This window comes from Acanthisitta chloris, unplaced genomic scaffold, assembly GCF_000695815.1.
Source record: "Acanthisitta chloris isolate BGI_N310 unplaced genomic scaffold, ASM69581v1 scaffold6373, whole genome shotgun sequence".
Classification (NCBI taxonomy): domain Eukaryota; kingdom Metazoa; phylum Chordata; class Aves; order Passeriformes; family Acanthisittidae; genus Acanthisitta; species Acanthisitta chloris.
The window spans coordinates 16,098-23,935 of NW_008664259.1; the positions used below are offsets into that span (position 1 = coordinate 16,098).

Consider the following 7,838-nt stretch of genomic DNA (forward strand, 5'->3'; position numbering starts at 1 on the left):
TGTGCCCCCGAGGAAGCAGCAGTGTGACAGCTCCATAAATGATAGATAGAGGACTAGAGGGAATGGTCACATGCTGAGACAGGGGAGAGTCAGATTAGAAGCTAGGAAAAATGTTTTCCCTGTTAGGGTAGTCAGACAGTGGAATAGGTTGCCCAGGGAGGTGGTGCAGTCACCATCCCTGGAGGTGTTTCAGAGGCATCTGGATCTGGCACTGGAGGATCTGGTTTAGGGTTTGGGGGTTCCAGCAGTGACAGGTTAGTGGTTGGACTTGATGATCTTAGAGGTCTCCTCCAGCCTTGATGATTCTGTGATTCTGTTCCCAGACAAAGCAGAGCAGAGGCTAACAGTGACTGCAGCACGGCAGGAGTGTTGGAGGTGCACTGAGTACTTCGTGTGGGAGGAAGAGGAATAGAAGCTGCAGCATGTCCCCAGAGGAAGCAGTAGTGTGACAGCTCCAGAAATGCTAGATAACGTGAGAGAGACAAATTTTCCAGGCTCACAGTGCTTTTCTTTTGACATATTACAGCACTTGCTCCATACACCTTCAGAATTACTAAGCGGATGTTTTTCGGAGTGTGGTACAGCAGGGAGCAACCTAGATTCCTGCCTGGTAAATAACTGTTCTGGTTCAGAACAAGCTGTTTCAACCTTTCCCAGGACGATTTGCCATGTATGTATAGTTAGCTGAACACTAAGCTCGTGGCTGGTGGTGCATGTGGCATCCCTCTGGTGTTAAAACATGTTGCAGCTGATCAGGTACTGACACGAATACATTCCTTAAGGGGAGGGATAGCAATGCCTCAATCTGCAGGAACACGTTCAACACCCTTGGGGAAGGAATGAGAAAGAAACTAAATATTACACAGTGTCAAGCCTTGAAATGCTAGGGGATGTGTTTTAAATAAAGAGATTAGTTGGGTTTGCTAGTTTTGGCTTGCTGCTTTGTGATGCATAATGTATTGTTAAACAGCTTTAGGGAAAAGAAAGTATGAGTTGGGTTGTGTTGCCCCTCACTTTCCCACCCACCTCCTGGTTGAGAAGTGTGGTTCTTACTGTTTTCAACAGTTTGTGTTATATAGAAGAAACAAACTTGGTGTTAAGAATTGTCACTTTGGGAAAACATGAGCTTCATTTAGGATGCTTAAAAATACTGACAAGCAGACATGCTTTTGGTATTACTTGGCTGAGTATATTTCTAATGGGTTTAGAAATAGCAAGTTACTTCAGCTGCAGTTTAATTGGATGCACTCAGAAAGATTCTGTGATGGCTCCTGGTAAAGGCTGTATTAAAATAGTACTGGAAGCATGCCTGCAATTTGAACATCTTGTGTTGTGGTGGTGGTTAGCCTTAGTGGGTATTAGATGGAAGACTTCCAGTCAGTTGGGTTGATTAAGATTCAGATCCAGAGTTAAAATGATGCCTGTGTATGTTGTGCTGGATCCTACTGCTAAGTAGCAACTGAATAACAGGTTTCTTTTTGCAGTACCTGAGAACAAAAAAATAATTGAGATGAAATATCTGCTGCCTAGGGAGGTTGCTGAGTCTCTGTCTCTGGACATGTTCAGAACTGACCTGGAGGCATTTCTGTGTCACCTGCTGCAGGGGACCCTGCATTGGCAGGAGGGTTGGACTAGATGATCCCCAGAGGTCTCTTCCAGCTGTCATGTTCTCCCAATTCTGTGAAATCCAAGCCATTCTCTTGTTTAGGCCAGCTGGAAATAGGCTGAAAAGCAAAGCTTTGAATTGAAAGGCCAGTCTTTTATTGAGATTTCATGTGTTTCTTACTCTTTGATCAGCAAAGACCTGGACACCTAAGGGTGTCAGGAGCCTTTACCCACAAGGGTTTGGTGTCTGAGCAATGGTGGCATATGTGCCCATGATAAATTGGACAGGGAGAGGTCTTGGTCTTCTGGCAGTGCCTTTGGCAAAACTGTGGCATGTGGAGAAATGATTGCCTCCAAGGCAGGATGGCACAAGGAGAATGGGAAATAATTGGAACTAATTGTAGTAGTAACTCTCTTTTTCCTTATTGGTATCTGTCCTAATCCCACTGGGAAGCCATTGTGTCCAGCAGTTGCTGCTGGGGTCTGGAGAAAGTATTTTCAGGATGCAAAACAGAAAAATAAATTTTTTGGCTTTCTTCATTGTCTTTTTGGTATTCCAGCACTCCAAAGAAAGTTAAATGATTTGTGATTATCTCAATGAAAAACAGAAAAATAAATTGTTTGGCTTTCTTCATTGCCTTTTTGGTATTCCAGCACTCCAGAGAAAGTTAAATGATTTGTGATTATCTCTGTAGATTGCACAGTGTGGGTTGAGCCTCATTCCTATTTAAATTTTATCACAGGAAAAAAAATGTCGAAGTTACTGTACCATTTCTTGTTCTGTAGTGACAGAAGCTGCTCTTAGTACAAAGAGAATCAAAAATTTTGTTGTAAAGCTGGTGAAAGGACTGACAGAGCCTTTCTAGTTCCATTCATGTGTGTACTGAACTTGAAACCTACATGGCAAACTTACTGCCAAGTTCTGATTAGGGTTTGTTTTGCATGGCTGCAGCTGAGCTCCACATTTAACTAATAGATACTACAATGCCTCAGTTGTGTCTAAATCAATTGGTGTAGCATGTAACAGGTAAATTTTTGCAGTGCTAACAAAGGTGGGACAGGAGGCTGCAGTAGGTTTGTCAAACTCAGTGCTCATCAAAGCAAGGACATGGACAATGGAAGGAATCACCTGAATTAGTTGTGTATGTTGTTAGGGGCTAAATTAGTAAGTTAAGGCTCCTGAGGCTTTTGTTTTCCTTATTTTTAATACAGTTCATAAAACACTAATTCTTTTTCTGTTGGAAGTCCTGATACAATATGTTGGGATGAAGAACAGACAAAAAATATCTTTAAATGGTGTCCCCTTGTTGCACCATTAATTGCATTATTTTTTTCAGAATCATTTATCGAATCTGAAAATTCATATGAAAACATTATGAAAAAGTACACAAAGGAGAGCTGAAGAGTTCAGATCCCATGAGAATTTTTCAGCTCTTGAGGGAATAAATAAGTATTATTGCTCATCTTTCTAGAGGCATTGAGTAAAATCTGTAGAGTCACATAAAATTTTCCCTATCACAGAGTCACACACATTTTCCCTATCTCCCCCTCCATAAAACATGTTTCTGAAAAGTCATAAGATATTTATGTAAATTACTGCAAATATTCTGTGTCAAGTGGCCAAGATAGAAGGGTTTAATGGAATATTTTTCACCTGCTTTCACCTTTAAACTTCCAGTCAAGTGCTGAATGATGAGCTACCAGGTCTGACATACCATGTGTCACTTTGACTATAGTAGTAAAATTTTGAATTTGTTTCATACTAATTGAGAAAATCTTCAAGAAGGGCAGAGTCAGATTAGATGTTAGAAAAAATGTTTTCCCTGTTAGGGTGTTGAGGCACTGGAATAGGTTGCCCAGGGAGGTGGTGCAGTCACCATCCCTGGAGGTGTTTAAGAGGCATCTGGATCTGGTGCTGGAGGATCTGGTTTAGGGGTTTAGTGGCAGTGCTAGGTGGAGAGTTGGACTTGATGATCTTAAAGGCCTCTTCCCACCTTGTTGATTCTATGATTCTATGTTGAATCTTATCTGTTTCAGAAGTTTCTCTATTCTTGTCTCTTTTTTCAAATTGTATTTTATAATTGTGTGTTCTGGCATGGTCTTTAATTTCTTCTAGTACTCCTTCCATCCCTGAAAAACCCATGAGTCTTTCTGGCACCCATCCTTTTCCTCTGTCTGTGAACAAAAAACTTGTTTAATTTTTACAAGCATTACAGCAGTGGAAAAGCTAACTGAACTACAGTGACGTGATACATTTCACTCTGCATCTTCAGTCATGTTTGCTCTGAGTGTTCTGCTTGAACTCACTACATTAGTATTTCTGCTAATCTTTTAATATCAGGTATTACTCAGGCAGTGTCCAGAGTTTTGACTGAAACAGAGCTGTGCTGGTTGAACACCTTAGATGGTTCATGTAAATAACTTCAGGCTTGTCATCCTCCTGAACCTGTTAACAGTATTTTCATGGGGAATATCACTCTCATGTATAGATGTTTTAATAAAGTCAAATAGTGTAGCCTGGACAACTGTCATCCAGTGAGGAAAAGGATGTGGTTTTTTCATCACTGACTGGGAAAATAAAAGTTCAGTTAAATATGTTTTTATATTTTGAAATACCAAATCCCCTTCAAATCTAATCTTTTGTTTTATTGGTCAAATTTTGTAGCTCCTAGTTTGAATCTTGAACTGTTTTACTAGGTGTAAGTTTCTGGCAATCATAAAACCATAGAATTTTAGGGGTTGGAATGGACCTTACAGATCATCCAGTCCCAACCCCTGCCCTGGGCAGGGACACCTCCCACCAGAGCAGGTTGCTCAAGGCTCATCCAACCTGGCTGTGAACACTGCCAGGGTTGGGGCAGCCACAGCCTCCCTGGGCAACCTGGGACAGTGTCTCAACACCCTCACAGGGAAAAACTTCTTCCTGATATCTAACTTGAATTTGCCTTCCTTCAATTTGTACCCATTGCCCCTTGTCCTGTCACTGTAGCTTTTAACAAAGAGTCCCTCTCCAGCTTCCCTGTAAGCTGAAATGAGAAAATTTGCATGTACCTAACTTATGCTCAACTCTGACTTCAAGGAGTCTTTGCAGACTAGAAAACTTGCATTTGATCCATGGAACTTGCATTTCTAACCCCCTTCGTTTCGTTATACTGTTCTGCAGATCTTGTTCACTTGCTTCTCCTTGTGGTGCTAAGGTATTTGTTTTCTTTTTGTAATTTTGTCGGGTTCCTAATCGAGGTGGCATTAATAACACTTTTTGCCCCTCATTTCTGATACAAATTGTGTCTAATTTCTAACACCTCCACTAAGATCTTGAATGGCAAGCACCAGGCTCTTTATAAATGAAATGATTAATAGCTTTCAGTGTAGAAGCCAAACCCCTTGACTTAGGTGTGGCTGCAGTAGAAGCATCTCCTCTGCATGGAATGTTCCAACCTGACCAGTGTTTGGGATGTTTGTGTGTGTTTTCATGGCAAGGCCCCAGCCCACTGAAAAATCTGCCATGAGATGACTCACAGTATTATGACAGAAAGTAGAGTCATTGTATGTTACTTAAAGTGCAGTTAGCTTAATTTGTTCTTAATTATGCATAAAACCATTTTATAGTGCTATGCAAATTGTTAGAAAATATAATACATGGCAAATCGCTTCTACAAAACTCAGCTATTTTTCTCTATAGCCTTATGTGTTTGCCATGATGGGTGATCATAGAATCAACCTGGTTGGAAGAGACCTCAAAGATGATCAAGTCCAACCCTACTGTGGTCACTAGACCATGGCACTAAGTGCCACATCCAGTCTCAGCTTGAAAACCTCCAGGGATGGGGAATCCACCACCTCCCTGGGCAGCACATTCCAATGCCTGAGCACTCTCTCTGAAAAAAATCTCTTCCTAAGATCCAACCTAACCCTCCCCTGGCAGATGCTTTTAAATCTAGTGTTTGCTTTAGCTAAGACAATTAAATAAACGTGTATTAGAAGGATACTCATTGCAACTGCAGTTTCAACAGTTGGAAGTATTGCAGAATTCCTATATACCCAGTTAGTGAACTGGTATCTCTGCAAGCTGACAGCAGAGAAAAAGGATGAAACAATGTGCCAGCCAGTGATTTGCTGAGCCATGTTTTCTGGATGCATTTTCCTCAGGCTAAAATAGTCTTTTCCTAAACTCTGTCAGCTGAACTCCTTTTCCTAGGGCTTTGCAGTGGATCCCTCTATGTTTGGGAAGAGCAGAGGGTGACCTGCAGAAGGGGAAGCCCCAAGCCCCAGGCAACATGCACTTGCTGTGGCCAGTACCAGGTGCTTTTGCATTCAAGTCATACTATTTGTCTTTTCCCTTTCACAAACTGTCACTGGGCTTGTTCTCAGCTGGGGAACCTTCTGTCTGCTTCAACAAACCAAAGGCAAGCACTATCAAGACAGGCACAAACGCTGTCTTCTGTAGTATTTTCTTGGAGATCAAGGCTTTAGATAAATATAGAACAGTTAATCTAGGTCAGTATGCTATGTGCTAAGTGTATAATTAACTGCAAATAGCAGCATTCATTGCAATTTTCCCTCCTTCTTGAAGGAGAACTGGAATAACCCTGTGCTGGTAGGAGTTGCTGGGATGGGAAAGTGTGGAGGCATCTCACAGAGTAGGCTCTTCTTCCACAGCACCAGTGTAAAATGATATATTCTGCAATACCAGTTGTTTTTGTTGATTTTTAAAATCCGTATCGCAGTGAGAAAAGTGTTACTTCTTCCTCTAAATGAAAGCTTTATTCCAAGGAGATTATTGTGTCAGTGTCTCTGCAGCTTGCAGCTCATTTTCTGGGAATAGTCAAAGCTCTTACAACTTGTCCTTTCATGTTCTGAGAGTTGGCAATGGAACAGGCAGCATAAGTGATTATTCTTCTTTTTATCAAGTGTGAAACAAATGTATGGAGGGAAAAAAAATAACCAAAGCAACGCTTACAGAAACCTCATTCTTTTGTCCAAACTGTGCTGTTAAAGTAATCATCATTGCTCATGCCATCTCCATTGTTGTGGCTGAAACAGGAGACTGGAGTGTTTCAGTTTTCTTTTCTAGTATTGTCTTTCATTTTTCATGGACTTTCTGTGCTGCTAAGAGCAACGGCTGATATTGGTTTCGTGGCATTGTTTTCCTTGCACTGGAACTGAGAGAAGAATAGCATGAGCTTGGTCCTGCTCCCACTAAGCATATTGGAAGTGGAAAGTCCCACTGCATTAGAAGGATGATATTGCACCACTTATGTTTTACTATTAATTAAATGTTCTTTCAAGACATAATGGGTGCAGTGTTATCTGTCTTTGTGGACTTGTCTTCAAAAGAGGACAAGGAACCCAGTGATTCTAAATGGCTGAGAAGAAACAGATTTTTATTTGCAGTGGCCTTGCAGTTAGTTCAAAGCGAAGCTTGTACTGAGTTTCCCAAAGCTAACATCATTTTATTATCAAGGGAATTTGGGGTGTTGCCAGATGAAATGTTATCATTCATTGTAAACAATGTGATATTGAACAGTTTTATTTCTATCTGTTGCAATTATTTCAAAGCCTCTGCTAGGTTAAAACTAAGAAAATAGTTTCTCTAGAAACAAAAAATGAGAAAATTTAATGACTGAATTGTTCCCTAAAAGTTACATGCTGTATATTTTTCTTTTGGTCTTTTGTTTTAGGGTTTTTTTTTTCATGGTGAGTCTAGTTTTCAGTAGCAAAGGTTTCTGACCCTTGTGGCTCTTGTTAGCCTCTGTGGGATGAGTTTTTGCTCAGTGTCTTTGAAAATTCCTTTTTGCTTTTTGGTCTTACGGCTAAGAGGTGCTGAAAGAGGCAGAGTAACACAGCACTGATATCTACAAGATCTAAAAGCCAAGCCCCACAGAGCAAACTTAAAGGGCAATATTAGTTTTAAGTTTTTTACAGTAATATGAAACACCAGTGATGTTGGTACAGGGTAATACTTATGGGCCTTAAAAATGTTTATAGGTAAGATTGGCTTAAGACAAGTATTCCATTAAACCAAGCATATTGTGGCTGGCAAGGAAGTTTAGCAGGATGAAGGTGTGAAGTATAAGTGCATGGGGTTGAGTTTCCTGTAATAAGGATAAAGCAGGATGAAGGTGTGAAGTGTAAGTGCATGGGGTTGAGTTTCCTGTAAGAGAACTAGCAGCAAGGTTTATCTGAAAGCAGAGCTGCAATGCCATTTGAAGAAGACTTTAAAGCTCAGCAGG

At 40.7% G+C, this 7,838-nt stretch overlaps 1 protein-coding gene across 1 annotated transcript in view; it reads left to right on the forward strand.

Annotated features, from left to right (window-relative positions):
- Window positions 1–7,838, forward strand: part of LOC103798984 (dystonin-like) — a gene marked incomplete at its 3' end in the record, with an annotated part of 39,165 nt that overhangs the window by 13,543 nt on the left and 17,784 nt on the right. The window lies entirely within an intron of this gene.